At 57.8% G+C, this 21,478-nt stretch overlaps 1 protein-coding gene across 1 annotated transcript in view; it reads right to left on the bottom strand.

Moving 5' to 3' along the window:
- Positions 1 to 11,636, bottom strand: part of CARD11 (caspase recruitment domain family member 11) — a 75,803-nt gene extending 64,167 nt beyond the window's left edge. Inside the window, exon 1 of the mRNA XM_037057910.1 lies at positions 11,438 to 11,636. The gene's annotated coding sequence lies outside the window, so the exon portion shown is untranslated. The remainder of the gene's footprint in view (positions 1 to 11,437) is intronic.
- Between the last annotated feature and the right edge of the window lie 9,842 nt (positions 11,637 to 21,478).

Here is a 21,478-nt window from a genome sequence, read left to right as displayed (position 1 = left end):
CTCCGCCGTGGCGGGGTCAGATGAAAGGATGACCTCGTTACGAGGTCCCCTGCTCTCCGCCTGCCCTGTCTGCCTCTCAAGGCAGACTTCCACTTGGAGGCGGAGGGGCCGCATGGGGTCAGGGCTTGGGGCCCCGGCCCGAGGCCGCCCTCGGCTAAAGGACCCTCACACTGCCAACCGCGTCAACCTCCTGCGAGAGTGGGCGCTCAGCTGGGTGGTCTCTGGACCCAGGTGCCCTGCTCCCGCCCGAGGTGCTGGCTGCCCTCCCCACCTTCGCTGCAGCGCCCTTGGGTCCCAGGATCCCACCAAAGCCCCGTGCACCCCTCCCTCTGGCCGCTCCCCTCGGGGTGCTGCCTCCCTTCTGAACTTCCGCTGCAGGTCGTGATGAAGGGTGAAGTCGTGGTGGGAACGCAACCCGCCGCGGCCTGGCCGTCCTCCGGAGGTCACACACAGAGTGACCCCGCCGTTCCCCTCCTAAGTCAGTCCCCGGGGGATCTGACACCGGTGGTCAGACAGCTCCTGGACCCGGATGGGAACAAGAACGCCGCCCCCGGCAGCCGGCAGGCGGAAACGACCAAGTGTGCGTCCACAGGTGAATTGAGTGGGAGAATGGACTGTGCTGAATCCACACGGCGGGCTGCTCTTCGCGGTGAGAAGGCAGCGGGGCTGACGGGCAGCAGCGGGGGGAACCAGGGGGCTCGGGGTGCGGGGGCCTGTGCCCAGAACACGGGCCGCTCCCGTGAAACCCCAGACCTCGGCATCCCGAGACGGGGAGCAGGTCAGCGGTTGCTGAGGCTGCGGGAGGCCGTGACCGCGGACCACGGTTTGCCGTCAGGTGAGGGCGATGGGGGCACCTCGAGACGGCATTAAATGCCTCCCCGCTGCGTGCTGGAGAGGGTCAGTCTTCTGCCGTGCGGGTTTCACCTCCGCGGGAAGGAAGCTGTCACGGGCTCTTCGAGCTGGAAGGAGCTTCAACTGCGTCCTGCCTGCTGGGGATGCAGGAATCCTCGTGGGCTTGTGCTGGGACACGGCACTCTGTCCCCCGCTGAGACGGCTGACTCAGGGGAAAATGAAGTGACGGGCGGGCAGGGACAGCTGTGGAGGGGCTGCTCCTCTGCAAAACGCCCCCCTGGGGGTGACTACAGGGCTGGTTGCCGGCTTTGTCCTTCTCTCTTCTGTCTCTTCCCAAACTGGAGAACCCACCGCTCCCTCGGCCTTGCTTCAGGCTGTGCGACTTTTAACAACAGACACGGCCCTTGTGGCTTCTCACCTTTCTCCAGAGGAACTCGGATTGTAGCCACACCTTTCGGAAAGTACCTGGGAGCCCCCCCACCTCCCCCGCTCCGTTCAAAGGCCGGTTCTGATTCGGTGGGTCCAGGCGGGGGCCCGGAGACCCTGCGTGTTTAACCAACTCCCAGTCGAGGCGACGCTGCTGGCCCTTGGACCTCGCACGCCCTGCACAGCAGAGGGGCGGAGACCACGTGGCCCGGTGATGGGAACGGCCCACGCTGTGATGGGGGTTGTGGTTACGCGGGTGCCTACCTTCGTCCAAACTCACCGCACTGCATACTGAAAGTGGGTACAGTTTATCGTTTGTAAATTACACTTTAACAAAGCAGACTTAAAAGGAAACATTCATTCTAGATGAATGATATACCTGAATGGGGGGAATGAAACAATAAGGCTTTTAGAAGGAAACACACACCTTGGGGGCAGCACAGCTTTCTTAAACAGCACTCCAACAAGAGTTCACCCCATCGGAGTTAAAAAAACCCGTAGAACAATGAGACCTTCTGTTCATCAGCAGACTCCATTAAGGAAGTTCAAGGGCAAGCCATAGACTGAAGAAAAGTACCTCTAACCCATTTACCTGACAAAGGACCCCCACCTGTCATCTGTGGTCTCTGACAATTCCGTGACAACACAGCGACCGGAGAGCAAACCAGGCACTTCCCATAGGAAATCCAAAACAGCCGATAAACACGGGAGAGGGTGCTGACTTAGCCATCAATGAAATGCAAATTTAAACCTCAGCATCAGCCCTGGCTGGTGTAGCTCAGTGGGTTGAGCGCGAGCCTGCGAACCAAACAACCATGGTTCGATTCCCAGTCACGGCACACACCTGGGTTGCAGGCCAGTTCCCAGCAGGGGACGCACGAGAGGTGACCATACATTGATATTTCTCTCCCTCTCCCCTTCCTCTCTAAAGATAAATAAATAAAACAAATATATATATAAAACAAACCTCAGCATCATTTGTTTTGGCAGCATACCCACCGGAGTGGCTAAAATGAAGAGACAGACAATACCAAATGTGAGCACAGAGGAGGGGCACCCGGCACTTGCCCTGGACTCGGATGGGGCCGTCGCTGCTGCAGGGCTCTCGGGACCCTGCTCTGCAGAGCTGAGGACAAACGCCCTCTGAGACCCCTCCCCCCACCGGCAGGGACTCACACAAGCATCTCCGAAAGGTGAGAACAAGAACGCTCACAGCAGCCCTGTCCACAGTGGCCCGGACCAGTTTGCCAGCTCACTAGCCATCGGCCGTCACGCCGGCGAAATGTGAAACATTTACAGTGCAGACTTTGGGGCCGTAAAAGCCTGAGAGACAGAGAGAGAACCACCGCCACAGGCGACCACCAGGGCGGGGCAGCCCAGGGCATCCACTCCGACTGGCATTCTGCACACACAACCAATGTTGTTTACACACTCGAATGTCCGGAGCAGTAGCAGGGACACCCTCACACCACAGCTCCATACGACGGCGAAGTCACTGTGATGACTGAACACTGTCCTTTCTTAAGTGGCCCCGTTATGTTTCTCTGTCTGGGTGCAGGTGACACCTGAAAATTCCCTGAGCCTCCCACTTAGGATATGTGGGTGTCTCTTGTATACGGGACACCTCAATGTGATGTTTAGTTAAAACAATAAAACTGACCCCGGCCCGTGTGCCCTGAGGGGAGGGCCCTGCCTTGGGCCTCCCCCCTCCTCTCCTCGCTGCCCTCTGACCCCGCACTCCTGCCCTGGCTGACGGCTCCTGCCCCAGCCTCCGGCCACTGGCCTGACTCACCCTCGGGACAGCCTCTGCCTCTTGGAGGCAGCCTCTTGGGGCTCTTGGTGGCCTCTCCTCCCCCTGGCCCTCTCCTCACAGGACTTTTTCCCAACAGGGACGCACGCAGCCCACCTCCACGGCCGGGTACCGCGTTGCTTCTCTGCTGGTAAGGCCTCAGCTTCTCTCTGCCTGCGAGGAGCCGGGTTCCTTCCCCAGCCCCGATCCAGCCACCAGACTCCAGGAGCCCCGCCCCCCAGGCGGACAGCCTTGGCCGGGGGGCCTCTCTCGTCACCAGTGCTTTCCTTTGCTGCTGACTACCTCCTCACCGGACTACAGCCTTGTTGGGGTGCGGAGCCCGGTTTCTCACCCTCCTCTCTGAGCACTGAGCAGAGGGCCCGTGACGGGCAGACACTGGGACCACGAGTGAGTGGGTAGCGGTGGTAATGGATGTTAATGTATAAGAACCAGACAAAGGGCTGCAAGCAGACGTTTGGCAGATGGCTCACGCTGGATTTCAGATTTGGAGGGGACCCTTCAGAGCTTGCTCTAGGGCACCCCACCTCCGGTGACAAGCATGCACTGTTGCATGTGTCCCCGAATGAGATGCACACTGCGCTGGCTGGGCGCTCGCTGCACGGTAGCTGGTTTAATTTCCTGCATGAAGGGCGCTGCCGTCCCCACTTTGCAGGTGAGGAGAGGGGAGCAGAGAACTTCAACCGCGTGGTTGGCGGGAGGCCGAGCCCACACCCATTGTGCGCGTTGTTCTGTGAATAACACCAGGTGTTGAGTGGCTGAAAGGCCCACCCACGGAAAGAACAGGAGAAGTGACAGGGAGGTGTCAGGGCCCCCTCGGCCCTGTGTGGCCCCGCGACTCAGGCACCCCTTCTGTCCCCTCTCAGAGCCTGCGCTGTGGGTGGCCTGCCTGGAAGGAGCCTCGCCCCCGACCCCGAAACACAGCCGGCAGCTCTGTCCGGCGCCCCTCAGCTCCCGCCTGAGATTTTCAGGTTTGAAGCAAAACAAAAATCTGATTCACTGTTTCCAGTCCTACAGGAAACTCAGGTCCTTTATTCTTCTGCCACTAGAAAAAAAAAAATCAAACCAGAAAAAAAAAACCCTTCACGTCTTAGAAGGGTTCTGAATGCTTCTCATTTCATACCGCCCCAGACATCGTTCATGACGAAGGCCGCGGAATAAAGTCGGAGGAACAGGCAGGAGGAAATGAAACACATTACGATAAAACACACTCGCTAATAAATAAGAGCCCGAGCAATGGATCCTACTCAGAACATACCACGGGCAAGAAGAAATGCCCCAAAGCTTTGCTCACACCAAGTAATCCGAGGATGGATAGCTCTCCTGGGAAAAGTTCACGCCCGGAGGGGGCTGCAAACTGAGACCGTGTTCGGGATTTTGGGCGGAAAACTGGGGGCACCCCGCGGCATTCACGGTGGGAGAAGGGAGACTTGTCGATTTAGGCACGGGTTTTTTGTTTTCCTTTTCCCATTAGGTAACAAAAGCAGGCGTGCCTGGCTGTCTCCACTGGATGCCCAGGCGCCTGCGGCAGAAATGAGCCGAGGTGCCCTGGGCAACACCCGGGGGGGCCTGCTGTTGCCACTGCCCACCCCGAGCATCCGCTGGACTCCCACAGGGATCGGGGCAGTAAAAACGACCCTGAAAGGGACGGGAAAACTCACTTTGGGAAGAGTCCCCCACCCTCTGTGCAGAGAAGCGCTGGGTCGTGGAGGGGACCCTGGCTGAGGCTGCGGGGTGCACTTGGCTGGCGGGCGGGGGGTGCTGGAGGCAGCACCGGCTTTCCCCTGCCCTGGTGGGGGGCATTAAAAGCAACGCACCCCACACACCCAGTGTCCGTGGTGACCCTTCCTCGATGTCCCAGAGCATCTGACTGCCACCATCTCGCTGGAGGGAGGGCAAAGTGAAAGCAAAGCTTTTGCCCAGCTTCGTAAGATGGTTCAGAGGAAGGCGTGACTAACAGGAATTCACGACTAGCCAGGTCAGTTAATCCCGACCAAACCTCCCATTTATAGAACATTTCGTTGTTTCCAAAGCAGTTTTTCACCCACCATCTCCCATGCTCCCTGGAGCAATTGGTGTGGTAGGGAGGCGGAGATTATTTATCTCCATCTCCCTCGGGAAGAGACAAAACCTTGGGACAGTGATTTGTTCAAGGTCACGGCGCTATCTACTGTGGCTTTTTAAATCTGCAGGGTTCTTGGTCCGGCCGAGCCAGGGCGGAGACGACTAATCGGAGGCACCAGGCTTCAATTTTCAGTTTCACGCCCCCAGCAGACGTGAGCAATCAATCTCGGACGCTCTTCATGCAGCTCCGGCCCTGCTCCAGCCAGCCGTCCCTGCTGGCCTGGGTCTGGCTCTCAGGACAAAACCCGCGCGCCACCTGCCCTTGGCTTCCAATCGGCGTCGCAACTTGAGTGCAAGGAAGCCCAGACCGGAGGGGAGAAGGGACTCACCCCGTCGGCCCATAGCCCGCTCTGTGCCCCACGGGCAGCAGGTCCCCACAGAAAGATGCACTGGCGGGCCTGGGGACCACACTTCTCCCCGCCCCCCCAGCCAGGGCCCTGGGCTTTCTGTGCTGAGCACGAGGACACAGCTTTGTCCCTGGGCATGGAATCAAGGGACGGTCCGAGGTGTTAGGCAGCGCACCAGACAGGATGGAAGAGAGGACGCAGGGTGGAAAATCAGGACTTGGGTCCTGGGCCTCCTATGAGTCCAGGTAGACACACCGAGGCAGTCGGTTATTAAAGCCTAGAGCTCAGGAGGGGCCTCGGGCAGGGGACATGCACACCCTTGGGGGTCATGAGCATGGGGTGACTTTCAAAGCAGTGAGACCGGACGGTGTCCCCTGGGAAGGAGAGTGAAGAAAGAAGAGGCCCGAGGAACTTTGACCCGAGAGGTCAAGGACCTGTGGGAATCGGAAAAGAGAGAAGAGGAGGGAGGGTCCACAGACGTGGGGAAAAACAAAGGCGTGAGGCCCGTCCCCAGCCACGGGACCCCCGGTTCCAGCAGCGGGGTGGGGGGGCTGACTGTGTCCAGTGGGGCTACAAGGTCAGGCCCTGTTAGGACTGGGAGTGGGCCACTGGACTTGGCCATGGAGGCCGTCATGTGGGGGACAGAGAGGGCAGACGACGCCTTCAAAGAGATCAGCCGGAGCGCGGTCACTGGCTGGACCGTGTCTCCCAAGTTTAATGTGGAGCCCGGGACCTCAGATGGCGACTGTGATTGGAGATAAAGCTTTAGCTTCATTACGACACAGACGTGAGAAGGAAAAGCGATACTTCTATTCTCTGGGAGCCCCTCTGTCTCTGCGGGCGGCGGCAGCCCTCCGACTCAGGGCAGTTACAGACAACCGCCGCTCCTGCGGAGGCCCGTCTCCTCTGCGCCCTTCAGCCTCGCCGCACTCAACGCCCACGGGTCTCCAGGGTCCTGGGGAGGAGCCTCCCTGAGCTCAGGGGGGGCCTGGCGTTTTGAAGATGAAGAACGCCCCCAAGAAGGGAGGACCTCCGCGCCCTCCAGCTCTCACCGGGAGGAAGGAGGGTCACCTGGGGCTCAGCTCCCCAGGCCCCACGGAGGTTGGCGAGTTGGTTTTCAAAAACCACCTGAGCACGGAAGACGGGAGGCTCGGAGACCAGTGTGAGGTGTCATTATTATTCACCGGCATGTGTCTCCTCCAACCAACGATGCTTGAATCCCTTTTTAAAAGAAGGACGTTTCTTCTTAGAAAATGTCAGTGAATCACGTAAGCCTTACTCAGAGGCAGGGGACGCGGCGCTGACGTTGGTAAAAGGCGGTTTTACTGTGTACCAACATGCGCCCACTGAAACAGCCGTGTCCTGGCCCTCTCTCGACGCCGGGACGGGGCTCCTGTTGGCCCTCTAGTCAAAAAAGGCGTGGGTCCTGGCCACCAAGGCCCCCGTGGGCATGGTCACAGCAGCTTGGTCAGAACTGCCCCGAATCGCGAACAGTACGGGCTCTTCAGCTGAGGGAAGGATGATAAATCGTGGCCGATTCACACGACGTGATCCTGCCGGGATGGGAACCCCCCCAAGTCGTGAACACGAAGGAAGCCCGAGCCGGAGACGAGAGAAGCCACGTGTGATTCCACGTCTGAGAGGTTCAAGGGCAGGTGGGGGCGGGGAGGGGGTGGGCCTCACCCACGGAACCCATCGGGGGTCGGTCGGGAAGCGTGCTGCTTGCCGCGCCTCCACGCTGAGAACCCCAGGGTTTCTCTTGCTGGGACTGGCTGGAGCCAGAAGTCTCTACGCAGGACCATGCGTCCTTCCGGCAGGAAACGGGGAAGCCAGAACTGGGCTGGCCGCAGAAGACTGCGGGGCACCCACCCTGGCTCCTCTTGTCTCAGCCCGGCTTCTCCCGCTCGCTTCTTACTCGTAAAGATGGTAGGCGCTCACAGTAAACACAACCCAGAGGGAAGGATACAACATAAATACTGAAATTCTTCCCCTTGGATGGGGTCCCTGAGCCCCCGTTCCCCAGACGTCTGACCAGAAGCAGTTTCCTCTTCTAAATGCCGGCGTTTCCTTCTAGAAACTCCCGTACCTACCCTAGACAGACCCATCTGCAACTTGTTAATGGCCTCACAGATTCCACTGTGAGGGCCGCGCCCTTCGGGGGTCTCTGTGTGGCTTCGGGCTTCTCCAGACAGTGAACAGTGATGGGACAATTACCGTCGGGGTGCGCCAGGAGGTGAGCAGGCCCAGCTGCGCCGGGTTTCTCTGAGCAGGGTCCCTAGGCCCCGGGGCTCGTTCCTCTGCTGAGCTGGCACGGGTGCACCGTCCACCTGATGTATGAGAACGCCTGCCGCCCCTGTCCCTGCCATTGGTCGGTTTTATCAACGTTTCTGGTCTTTGCCAGTCTGACAGGTGAAAAGGATGAGTCCCCGCCTTACGACTTTCCACCTACTCGACCGTAAATGAGGCGTGTGTGTTGGTGGATTTGCGTTCTCTTTGCTCAGACCCTTTAAAAAGCCTTTGTTTTCGGGTAGAATTCCTGACTCTGGAGTCAGCTGTCTTTCGTCCAGGGCCCTCTCCTGTTCTGCTCAGTGTCCGCCCCTGGCCCAGTCCGGCCGCCCCACCTGTCGGCAGCTGCGTCCACACTGCAAGCCGGGGTGGGGGGGGCGTGGGCAGAGCACTGGGACACAACGGACGTGCCCGGGGGGCGGGGCTGGACCCCAGGACCAGAGCAGGGAAGAGAGAGCCCAAGCCATCAGGCCACTGACACTTGTTCCACAAACCGGACAGTGACCATTGTAACGTCAGAGTCCTGAGGAGATCACAACCCAAGCGACTCCCCCCTGAAACTCACCGCCCCATCAGAACCACTGACCCGAAGCAGGAGCAGCTCGGGGCGGCCGGGGACGCCCCACGAGCTTGCCCCGCCCGAGTGGCATCTGGGAATGTGCCTATTTAAGCTTTCTTCAGCAGAAAAGTGGTTTTTAAGGGACTTCCACGGACGTTGCTTTCTCCTTTTCTTTCTTTTCCAGTATGGACACCACTTCCCGCGGGTTCTAGACCCATGGGACCATGCGGCGGGCCTGCCGGGCAGGCTTCCCTTTGCCTCTGTGCTGGGGGGCTGGGCTCCCAGACCAGGGAGCTAGGTAACCGAGCCCACCGCGCCAGTGTGGGGAGGCCGCCTGCCAGCCCCCGGCGGGACCTCGGGAATGACAGCAAAGGCCATGACATGTCACATCTCATGTTTTCTCATTTTGTGCTTCGTGTAACTGACGAGCCTGAAAATGATCAACATTCGCATCCTGAATGCACTGGGGGGCAACGACTCTCTGAGAGATGGAGTGGCCGCAGGCCTGTCCAAGGTCACCGGATGAGCACAGGTGAGCAGTGGCAACTCGAACCCACACCCGCGGCCCCAGTGGGATGCACCTTCAACTCTCCCCCAGGGCCTCAGACCCAAGAGGGGGCGCAGGGACCTGCTCCTGTCCCCCCCCTCCCCGCCAACCTGACTCGTTTTAAACAGAAATCTCCACCATCTGGTTGTGTGAGACAGCAGCAGCCAGGCTGTGTCAGGGTGGCCGTAGGGAATGCTGGCCCTCGGGGACTGAACCCCGTCCCCGCTCCCGGGGGGGCCAGCGCCAAGGCCGAGCACAGAGCCAGGCCGAACCGAACCGAAGCCGTTTTTAAACGGATGTGAGGAAGCTCCCGGATTCAGCGTTCGACGCTCCCTTCCACCCCGGTCATGCGAGCATCGGGACGCCATCTGGCCTGCCGTGCACGAGGGGACACAGCAGCGCCCTCAGCCTCCACCGTCCACCCCACCACCAAACCGGAAGCACGTCTCGTTTCCAGGGATGGAAAAGCTCCACGTGGGAGAGCAGTGAAGGAAGTCACAAGGCGGCCCCGACGGCACCATCCCAGCCTGGAAGCACCTGTAACTCTCTGGGGCCTCGGGGTCCCAGCGTCTCTCAGCTGGCCTCCCGCCACCATCCTCTCTGCCCGAAGTTCTCTTCCACCCACTGCGGGTCTGAGCCACGCGCTGGCCAGGGCACGCACACCGCCTGCCTGTCAGGACCTGCTGAGGGGCGTCTGGGTCTTGCACTCCTTCCGAGTCCCCCACAGCGCCCCCTAGAGGGTCAGCCCCCGGACTGCCCCGTACAAGGGCCGCCAGCTTTAGAAGAAGAGTTAGGTTGGCAGGTCATTTAAGAAGATCACGTACAGGGTGAATGGACAGAAACGGAGGGTCCACCTGGACAGTGGACGATCACCCAGCCTTGAACAGGAAGGACACTCGGCCACCTGCTATGATGGTGACAGACCGTGACGCCATCATGCTCAGTGACATTGCCCAGGCGCAGAAAGACATGTGGCGTATAATCCCACTAGAAAGAGGGACCTGGAGTGGTCAGGTGCACAGACAGGAAGTTGAGAGGGTGGGGCCGGGGCCGGGGGCGGGGCTTGGGGAGGGAGTGCTTGGCAGGGAGGGAGTCTCAGTGTGGGAAGGTGGAAGTCGTGGACCGTGCTGGTGCTCACACAACAGTGCAATTGTGCTTAATGTCCCTGAACCGGACACTGGTCAGAGGTGGAGATGCTGCCTTCTAGGTTGTGGGTGTTTTACCACAATCTAAAAAATCACCTAAAGGACCCTCCCGTGCAGCCTAAGGGCTGTTTGGCCTGGTGGGCCCCCAGCCTTCGGTTCGATACCGGCGCTAATAAAACCTACATAGGTCCAAGCTGCTTTGCTGGGGTGGCAGGTGGGGTGCCAGGCGCCCCCTGCCCTGGGGTCACCCCGGGCTCACGTGCAGCCATCATCACCCTGCAGCTGCCGCTGGGTGGACAGAAGTGGAGATTCGGAGAGGGTGGAGCTGACTTGGAGTGCAGGTCCCGTGCCTGCTCAAACCCCGGTGGGTGCTGTGCACCCGGCGGGCACCAGGGACCCCCTCCTCCCTGCCAGGTTGGTGGCCTATGCAGGTCGGGAGAGGTTTTATCAACAACAGACCTGAGGCTTTGAGAGAAGGCCGGGCATGCTGGTCAGTCTGGTCCGAGACCGAGCACGCCCCTGGACAGACGCCGCAGCCCCGACAAGCCCGTCCCACCGGGCAGGGCTGCCCCTCGGCACAGCTGCGGCCCTGTGGCCCTGGGAGGGTCCCATCCCCCTCCCTGCACACAGCCCACAGCCTGGGCAGTGTCCCGGGGAGGTGACCTCAGGCCCTCCAGCCTGGGCAGTGTCCCAGGGAGGTGACCTCACCCTCAGTCTGCTACGGTGGGGCCGTGTGCCTGGGCCCTGCCTAGGCCTCCATCCACTCCCAGGGAGGGGGCGGTCCTTTCCCCCCTCCCCACCAGGGCCCCAGCCCTTAGGAGCCTCTGAGTCAGGCCTGGCTGTGGTCTGGAAACTTCCTGTCCTCTCAGGTGTTAGAAAAGACTGTTTCCCTCCCTCTGGGGCAGGTGCCTGGGTGGGAGCCCTGCCCAGACTCCGAGGCTGGGCCCTTAGTCACCCCTTTCCTCTCCCAGGGGCTGGGGACTCCGCCAGATGGAGATGCTTGGAGGCGGTCTGAGAGGAACCCGGAGGAGAGACACGGGGTGGACGTGTGAGAGAGAGAATGTGTCCAAGGGGACAGACAGTGGACAGAGGGGGAAAGAGATGGAGAGAGGTTGGGGGCCCAGCACGGGGCAAGCCTAGCCGGCCACTCCCAGACGCCCTCCACTGCCTCTCACAGCCCCATCAACACCAGGCATCCCCGGCCAACGCCGTGGCCAGGAGCCCTGTAACCTCGAGTCTCCTCTCCCCCACCCCAGTCACCTCCCCAGCCACCACCACGCTTTCCCCCAGCACCTCCCCCAACCCCCACCCCGCCCCCCCACCCCACACAGCCACCGCGCCTACCTGGGGCGCTCATGCTCTGCCAGCCGCGGGGTGCCTCCTCCGGGCAGGCCACCGGCTTCCTCCCAGGAGCCCGGCCCTCAGTCCCGCCTGCCCGCTGGGGGGCTGCAGGGCCGGGAGCGGGCAGGGCACTCACTGCCCCGGCAGGAGTCAGACAGGACACCGGTAGGGGCAAAAGAGAGAGAAAAGGAGAGAAAGTGTGTCACAGACTGGGAGGGGTGGGGGAGGGAAATGCAAAACCCGACAGGAAATGAGACTAAAAAAATGCAAAAGGTTAGAAAGAGAGATAAGGGAGAGGGGGAGGGAGCAGTTTGGGTCCCAGGCCTGGGAGGAGGGTGGTAATGAGGTGGGTGTGGTGGGGGTGGGCCCTGGGGTGGAATTTCGGATGTGGGGCCGGGATTGGTGGACCCAGTGGGAGGTGGGGGAGACTCAGGTAGGACACTGCCTCCCGTGGGGGACTCCTGCCTGGGGCCATCAGCCCCCACCCAGCTCTGAAAACCTGCCAGAGCTCAGATGTGGCCTTGGGAGGGGATGCCCCTTATGGGGGGCCCCACAGAATTGTGGGGAGCAATGAATCCTGCAGCCTTGGACAGCCCAGGCCTCTTCCCTGCCTCAGCCTTTGTTCTGGAAGCTTCCTGGGGCTGGCCTGGGGTCAGCAGGCCCCCGAGGGTCTTTCCTGGAAAATTCCTGGTGACAGAGGCTGAGGTCCCTCCTCACCTACAGCCTGGGGCTCCAGCACACCCAGTCTGGCCAGTGCTTCCAGGATCCTGGGCCTGCGGGAGATGCTGTGATTTTCATGTGCTCTGCCCCCCAATAACCCCGGTGGGGACCCTGGGCGGGTCACTCTGTCACAGACACTGGGTGGCCATGGCCAGGGTTTCACATGGATCAACGTAAAAATCTGGACGAACCGGCTCCAGAGAATCTTGGGCTCCACTGTCAACTACCTCCAGGTCTACTCTGCCTCAATTTACCTCTCTCTTCTCACCCCTCTCCCCTCTCCATCGGCCAGAGAACACACCCTCCTGACTCCCAGTTTAAGTCCTTGAGAAAGGCCGTTCTACCACCAGAACAGCTCAGCAGGAAGATCGATGACCAGCAGCAGTGGGGGCCCAGCTCGGGCGGCTCTGAGACCTCTGCCGGTCTGGGGGGGGGGCGCAGCTGTGCGGGCACAGTCGGGTCAGTGGGCAGGGGGACCCCGTGTCTGCTTTCTGCCCAGGATGTTCGACACCGGAACCAAGAACCACAGGCAGAGAAAGGTCCGAGGTAAACACTAAGGGCCTCGGCCTGCGGGTCCTCACCCCAGGTGGTGGCCCGGGGCCCCGGCCTCTCCAGGCCTGTCCACCAGGTGGTGTGGCTTTAGAAGGAAACGCTGGCCTCCTTCATGGAGTGGGGAGGGTAGGCGTGCCCTACCGTGAAACACACAAACTCTGCTAAAAGCGTGAGGAACTCTCACAAAGCAAACACACCCTCGTGAAACCACACTTGCATTAAAAAGCATCTTTGCTCCCCACGATTCCCTCCTCTGCCCTCTGCCCTCTGCCCTCCCAGGATGGCCACCACTGACCTCTGTGGTCACGCAGAGCGGTTCGGCCTGACCTATCGCCTCAGAATCTGAACACTGATTCCACGGGGCCACACGTGGGTTCTCCTTGGGGTCTGGCTTCCTCCGTGCGAGTCCACTCCTGAGATTTGGCGATGGGGTTACACGCAGGCATAGTTCACTGGAGACATGCCTCTTCCTCCCCGAGCGGCTTAAAATTAGGATTTTCAAACGTTTGGGAGAGGGATGGAGAGCGAACGCCCGCACATCCCACCAATGACATTACAGTGGACGTTCCGCTAGACCTGTCACGTGTCCTCGAGTCTGCACGTGTTTCTCCGTGATTAAGGATGTCGGCGCGCGGCCCCTGCCAGCCCCGCCTTGTGCGCGTCGTTAACGGGAGAGGTTTCAGGGGTAAAATGTGCAGAGATTTAAACCGCATCCTGGCGTGAATTTTGACAGCGGTGAGCACATGAAGCCCCGTGAAGACACGGAACGGTGTGAGGACACGGAACGGTGTGGTCCAGTGGCCCAGGCGTGGGCCACACCCGGCTGCCGGGCGCTTGCAAGTGACGTGCGCCTGGGCTGATAGGGAACCAAAATTTAAATTTCATCTAGTTGTAATTAATTTAGACCTAAACACGGATTCTCGACTGCGTTACCGGAAGACTTAGGTATGTCTTTGGGAACAATTTGAGCACAGACGGTCTCGGACGTAGGGTGGGGAGATTCGTACAACTTTCCGCTTTCTGATGGTGTGAAAGCGATTCGCGTTACGAAAAAGCCGAGGGGCAGCGTTGGAATGCAGATCCTCTCCCGGGCTAGCTGTGCGAGCCACAGCCCGCACCCACCGTCACTCGGGCGGACACACTCCACAGAGACCCAGGGAGACCCCGCCTGGCGGGACCTGCAGCAGGGGGTCAGCCTGGGAGGGGCCCTCGTCGCCCTGGCCCCCTGGAGCCGTGCCCCCCGGAGCAGCTGTACAGAAGGACACCCCCCTACACCCTGCTTTCACCTAATTCCCAATCTGTTACGGACTGGTGGTACGCGTACTTTTATGACATACGATAAAAGTGAATTACTAGAAAACAGAATTTTTAAAAAAGACACTCAAGATTCTAGCCTGCTGATCCTGCCTGGTTATGGTGGCAACGTCCGTCACAAGGCTGTACACAGGGTTCTCGGCGCTCGGTCTCGACTTCCGTTCTCCTCTCGTCGAGGACAGGCGTGGGAAGGACACGGGCCGCAGGCCGGGGTTTGTGTGGCGCTGTCCTGGAGTCCGGGGGGCCTGCTGGGATGCCACGTCTGCTCTGAGAGCCCAGCCAGCGAACTCGCACCTTTGCACACATGGGCAGCGTCCGGTGCCGTGAAAGAGTGTGGCCACAGAACCACCATCTCCCACGGGGGGAGTGGGGGTGGCAGTGCTGGGGAGGGAGTGGGGCACACCCCCCAACTCCCCTGACAAGTGTCCTGGAGGCCACACCCACAGAAGAGCAGATTTCTCCGAAACGGGCAGCCCCAGAAATGGAGCAGGAGGTGGAGATTCCAAAGGGACCCCGAGATGATACAACAAATAAATAAAACCCAAAGAAGGGCCAGAGGAAGAAGCCTGTCCCCTCCGTGTCCCAGACTGAAGAGCCAGAGTGGGATAAACCCCCCAAAGAGACAGAACATGGGAGAGAGAAGTTGAGATGTAAATGATCGATTCAGAAAGACCAACGTGCATTGAAAACTCATCCCGGGCGGGAGAAGAGAGCCTAGGGCAGGAATTCATCATGAACGCGTAATAGTGTTTGTCGGAGCCAGAGAGTGACGTGATTCTCCGTAACAGGGTGGGGGGGGGGACCCAAGACAACCCAAGTGGTGGAGAGCAAGGGATCCACTCCCAGAGGTGTCCCCGTGACAGCTGGGGGAGGAAGACACAGCAACGGGTGACGAGAAGACCCTGACATCTGTGAGAGTGGGGAGAGAGTGGGGTCCGGGGTCTCGCTGGCAGCGCTGGTCTGGCCCCTGGCAAGGATGGGGTGAAGCGACACCTCCACGTTCTCGGGGAACTTGACTTCAAACGTCGAATTCTGTGTTCAACCAAATTACCACCAGTGTGAGAGCAGAATGAACACATTTCTAGGCGTACTGGGACTTTGGGAAACCGACTTCCCAAGCGCTTGCCAGGAAAGAAATTTCTGGAGAATATACAACGACGTGGACGACACAGGAGAGAAATTGAAGGAAGAGGAGGACATGGGGTCGAAGAGCAAGTGGAAAATGCAAGCAAGGGACAAAGAAAAGGACCGGCGACTGGGTGAGGAAAGTTGGGGTGTGTCCCGTGAAGATCCTCACAACGACGGGTCCGAGAGGGCAGGGAGGAGTGGGACCTAGAGGGTCCAGAGGGACTCACGGAGCCCTAAGCCTCTGACCTCTGGCCCCTGGGGGTCCAGGACAACGTCTTTCTGGCCTGGTTGCCCCCCCACCCTGCTAAAGTTCATGGGAGATACTGAGCTCTCTCTTGGTGCGGGTGAGTGTCTGCCCCCGCCTCACCCAGGGGGGGCACCTGAAGCCTCCACTGAGGGGCCATCCCCTGTGCCATCACAGGCTCTCGCTCTCAGTCCCCATCCCTGGGGGACTCGGGGACTTGGGACCAGCCTGGGAAAGCCCAGGGCTCAGGCCTCTCTGTCTGGCACGCGGCAGGGCGTGGCTTCTGCCGGGATGGCCCAGATGTCGCATCTGGGGCCTTCAGCATCCTTTCTCTGTCCCCTTTGCCCAACTGTCGGGAGGAGCCCCTGTGCCCTCGGTGTCTCCCTGGGGCTCGCACATCCGTGCACACGTGTCTGCCCGCCTTCTTCCCGTCTGAGCAGAGACAAGGAGGAGCTGGGGGGCTCCCGGCAGGGGAGAGCCAGGCAAGCAGATAGGGAGGGAAGGCGGGGATCTAGCTGGAGTCTGCAGGGACAACTGCCTCACAGAGGGAGCTGCCCTTGGGCCGCAGGCTGCCTGGGGGGAGGCCCACGGAACAAGCCTCCTCTCAGGACAGGTCCACCCGGAACTGGCACCTCAGAAACGGAAGGAATGCGGACGGACACCAGGGCTCCGTGTCCCGGCTGCGGAGCCGGGCGGGGCTCACAAAATTGGCTCCATTCCCGAAACTGTCAGCTGCTTGCCGCGCCCCCTTCCTCCTGTTGCGTTCCAAAGAGGCCCTGATATGTTTACCAACACTCCCCGACTTCAATTGTTCTCCTCCCCCCGAAAAAATTTCAGCTACAGACAGCAGACGGAGCCGCCCGAGCCCCCCGTGAAAGGGCAGAGACGGCGGGGAGTCCAGATGCTGGTTTCACCCAGACCCGGTCAGAGCGCCGTGCTTCCAGACAGTGCTGGTGGGGCGCTGAGAGCAGGGTGGGATGAGAGAGGGGACTCGGGATGGGGGCTGCCCCTCCTCTGCCCCCCTCCCTCCGCCCTGCTCCCCCGGAGAGCAATCTCATCCTGCCTGCTGCCTCCGACTCCGGGAAAATCATTCCCCGTCAGCGGAACAGGCACACACTGGGGACAGCAGAAAGGCATTCCACAAACTATTGATCTGAGAATTAATATATTGCTGTTTCCCCAGACGCCACACCTCGCTGCCATTGTGTATATCAGTACCCCCAAAATAGCATCAAGAGCAAACCAGAACCTTCCAGGCCCTTAATTAAGTTTTACGAACTTTATACTTTCGTGCCGTTATTGCTGTCTCTGCCCCTTCAAGCTCATTCCTCTTGATTCCAGGTTGTTTGCGCGCCGTGTCTCTGCGTGGAGATGGTTCCAGAACAGCGTCGACGGATCTGCGTCTCCCCACACCAGTAAAAAGCCACCTGCCGAGAGGCCCAGTTCCTTTCCTGCATGCTGAACACCTTAAATGACCCTTGACTTTATTATTATTCTTTTAATTCTTGCAGAAAGCGTGGCTTCCCTCCAGGAGGAAAATGTTCCCATCTGCAGGCTGGTTATACACATTCAACAGTTCTCAGTGACTCGAGCTGTGAAATATGGTGATGGCCGTTTATATATCTCAGTGAGGGGGGGGGAGATCCTGGAATTCACTCCATCATGGCACTGAGCAGGAGGCGTTCCTGCACAGACCAGGTGGAGTGACGGTGGGCTGCTGCTGGGACCACCGCTGCCTTGGACCGAGGACAGGAGGGGGCCCATGAGAGGCCATCAGGCGTCACCGTGTGAGGCAGGCAGATGTCGAGAAATGTGGCGTTGGCCCACTGGCCACAGACTGCTGTGCTCGGCCCCTTTCCTCTCCAAGCCCGGGTGGGGGTGGGGGTCAGGGGGAGGTGGCGGCCTGACCACCAGATTGTCTCAGTTCCTCGGCACCTGGGTCACAGGCAGGTTGCATTCCTTCTACAGGGCGGTGCACGCAACTGGGGCTCTCCACAAGTGATGAGCGGTCCCAGGCAGGGCCGGCAGTCTGCACAGCGGTTGCAGCGAGCCCATAATGAATGCTCTGTTTGTCTCCAGACACCGTGTTGCCAGCACGGAACTGATGAGGCTGTAAAGAGCTCTGGGTTACCTGAGGCCTGAAAGGTGCTCCATCACCTCCGAGCTCCTTCCTCTCGGCACAGAACTTCAGGGTGGCCCGATGTCTGCTTTTGGCCCCCTGCTCAAAAATGGAACAGGTTCGTCCCTGTTCGTCAACCCCGGCGCCCGCCGATTGCTTGTCCCCCTCCCTTTGCTTCTCAAGAAAGCGACTGGAGACGCCCGAGCCGCACAAACGACTCTGAGTTATGTCTGCTCTCAGTACACAAAGTCTGAGCAGCAGTCAGGGCTCATTAAAAGTACAAATGTTGCAGCTTATCGAATTAGCCACTTTAAACGCGGTCATCGACACACCAGTGCTTCCCAAACTGCTGTCGGGCAGTCAGGGCTTTAGGAGGCCCTGTGAGTGTGTGCACGCACCGTGCACTTCCGTCTGCTTCCCGTGGTCCAGCTGGGCACGGCACTCCGGAGACCACACCAGCCGGTGGGGAAGTCAGCCACCTCCCCACCCCCTACCCCCGCTGCCAGTGTAGGACGCTCCTGTCACTGCCAGTGTGGACACCAAGGCATGACCGTTGTGTCTGACTATTTGGAAGTACGTGCCTTTTCAAGCACACATTTAGCTAATCCTGTTGGCTTAAGCCTTTGAACATTTCACGTGGCATAAAATAAGGGCCCTCGTATCCGCTTAGAACTTGACCATGCATAGAGGTTTTGGCAGAATTTGTGATTCTGACCTTTGAGTTTCTTAATCAAAGAACTGCGTCTGTGTGAAGTGCTCACAATAACGAGGCTGCGTTCAGTGTGGAAGAATGTGGAGAAAGTTCACATGCTGAAGGAGCAAGACCGATGAGCCAAGAGAGGGAAGAGGAGGGATGAAGGAAGTCACGGGGTGAGTGTGGAAAGGAGAACAGGATTCTTGGAAGTCAGAGTGAGAACCGATCACATTAGATTGCACCCGAAGGAGGAAAATGCTGAGACCGACTGGTAAGGTTCGAAGTACCCTGAGTGGGTTCGGCCGTTCATGTCGGGGTGGGAGGGCTGCGTCTGGCCGGCTGTCTCTGGCACCCCGGGAACGCCTCCGACAGTGGGCACACAAGGAACAAAGCCACACGGCCGGACACACACACACACACACACACACACGCACGCACACACACACGTACAACCTGTGCCAGTGAATCACTTTTGCTTCCAGCGCTTCGGCTGCCGAGATTAAATTATGACGTGGGCCGGTCCCTGTTGTGTGAAACCACTGGACTCGAGACACAAAAACCCTATCCGTTTTTTATTTACTACTGAGATCCCCCAGGCTGGCGGCTGCTGCTCTGGGCCCGTCAGCGCCCCAAAAGTGCGCCGCCAGCTCTCCGTGACGGCGCCGGCAGCCTAGGTCACAGGCAGCCTAGGTCACAGGCAGCCTAGGTCACAGGCAGCCTAGGTCACAGGCAGCCTCTCCGGCAGCTGGAGCCCACGTCAAAACCATCGCCTCTCCGTTCCAAGCTCTTTTCAGTAAGAATTCCGTCAGCGTCAGTAACGTAAGAGCAGGGATCAGTTATAAGAAGAATGAATCTCAGTGTTGAAGACGTTTCAAGTCAGCCAGAGGTCTCGCGGATGTCCTCACCAAACAAAACCATTTCAGCTTATGGCTTGCCTTCTGTTGCCCTGTCTTAGAATTCAGGCATAAATAAAACTCCCAAGTGGATGCAAAGATGGCAGTCAGGAGCTACTTCAAGTTCAGCGTGGCGGGTCATTGCCACTCTGCTGTGCGGTTTGTGTGGGAGCCGCTGTTGGCAGACAGGGTTTGTCAGGGGTCAGTCCCGACGCGGACCAGCCTGAAAGGAGCTCCCGCGATTCTGGACTTTTAGGAACCTTTTTATTTTTGAGTGGTTTTATTGAGCTAAGTTACGTACCACGAGGTTCAGCTACTGCTCGTGCGCGCTTCAGTGGGTTTTATAGTGTATCTGCTGAGTTGTGTGATCACACCGCAGTCTCATTCCAAAACATTCTCACCCCCCCCAAAACGAACCTCGTGCGCGTGGGCAGTCACTCGCCGATCCCCGCCCGCCAGTCCCCGCGCCCCCCTCGCCTCACCCCGGCAGCCACTAGTCTACTCTTTGTCTCTATGGATCTTTTTATCCTGAACATTTCCTGTCAGTGGAACCACACACAGTGACTTTGTATCCCGCTTAGCAAAATGTTTTCAAGGCTCATCTATGTCGTAGCATGTATCAGCCTTCTTTCTAAAGTAATTTGTATTTATTTACTTTTAGAGAGAGGGGGAGAGAGGGAGAGAAACAGCAATGCGTGGGAGATAACACTGATCAGTGGCCTTTCTCGGACCCCCAACCGAAGACCTGGCCCACAACCCAGACATGGGCTCTGACGGGAAATCGAACCGGCGACCTCCATCCACTGAGCCACGCTGGCCTGGGCGGGTATTCTTTTTATTTCCAAATATTACTCCTTTCTTTAAATGTACGACATTTTGTCGGTCTTTTTATCAGTTGTTTGCACTTGTAGCTGCACCCTTTTAGGTTTCCACCTCCTAAACCTTTCAGTGTGTGAAGGTTCCGACTTTTCCGTTTCTTTGCGGACACTTGCACCTGTCTTTCTTATTAGAGGCGTTCTGGTGGGTGTCAAATGGTATCTCATTGTGGTTTTGATGTGTTAACGATGTAAAGCATCTTTTTATGGGCTCATCGACCATTTGTATATCTTCTTTAGAGAAATGTCTGTAAAAATCTTTTCCCCATTTTGAAAAGGAGGGGTGTCTTTTTCATTGAGCTGTAAGAGTTCTTCATCTATTCTGGATACAAGTTCCTTATCAGATTTATGGTTTGTCAATATTTTCTCCCGTTCTGTGGGTTGTCTTTTCACTTTCCTGATGGTATGGTTTGCAGCACAAAGCTTTTTATTTTGATAAGTTCGATTTTTTAAAACTTTGATTTAGACTTTTTATTTTTATTTCGATATATTTTTCCTTTTGATACTTGCTCATTTGTTGAATTATCTAAGAAATTGTTGGCTAACCCAAGGTCACGAATTGTCCTTCCATGTTTTCCTCTAAGAGTGTTATCATTTTAACCCTTATATTTAGGTCCATGACCCATTTTGGTGGCATGTTTGTTTACGGGGTGAAGTCCAGGCCCAAATCCGGTTTTTGGTGGCCGTCTGTTTGTCCCGAAACTACGACTGAAGAGACGCGTCTTTCCTCGGTGCGTCGTCTTGGTGGCTTTGTCACAGACCAGTCGACTGTAAATCAGGGCTCTCTGCTTTATCGCCTTATTTCATCACCTCTTTTTTGATCCTTACGCTATTGCCACTCCACCTTGATAACAGCACCTTTTGTGGGAAGTTTTTAATCAGGAAGAGCTGGTTATTCCACGGTGTCCGGCATTTTCAAGACTGACTTGGCGACTCTGGGCCCGTTGAGTTGCTGCGTGAAATTTAAGGGCCAGCTTGTCCATTTCCGCCAAATAGCCAGGGGAGACGGGGTAGAAGTTGTGTCGAATCTACAGCTCAGTTTAAGGCGTATGAACATGGGATGCCTTCCAAATTTAGATCCTTTAAAATTTCTTTCAGTGATGTTTGATAGTTTTCACTGTATAAGTCCTCACGTCTTTCGTTAAATGTATTTCCAAGTATTTTATTCCCTTTGATGTTATTGTAAATGAACTGTTGTCTTGATTTTGTGTTCATGTTGTTTATTACCAGTACATAGAAATACAGTTGGTTTGTATGTATTGCTCTTGTATCTCTCAATCTTGCTGAATTTATTATTTTTAATAATTTTTTAGCAGATTCCTTGGTGCTTGCTCTGTACAAAATTATTTCACCTGCAAATAGAAGTAGCTTTTCTTGTTTTTTTTTTTTTCCCTCCAGTTTGGACATCTTTTATTTATTTTTTCTTGTCTAGTGGCCTTGGCCAGACCCTAGAGTGGAAATGCCGAGACAAGCACCCTAGTCTCGTTGCCATGGAAACTCACCCC

Source organism: Sturnira hondurensis, unplaced genomic scaffold, assembly GCF_014824575.4.
Source record: "Sturnira hondurensis isolate 20B ecotype Veracruz unplaced genomic scaffold, ASM1482457v3 Scaffold0009733, whole genome shotgun sequence".
NCBI classification, from domain to species: Eukaryota; Metazoa; Chordata; class Mammalia; order Chiroptera; family Phyllostomidae; genus Sturnira; species Sturnira hondurensis.
Note: the sequence above shows the minus strand (reverse complement) of the source record. Positions and strands in the feature narration are given on the sequence as shown.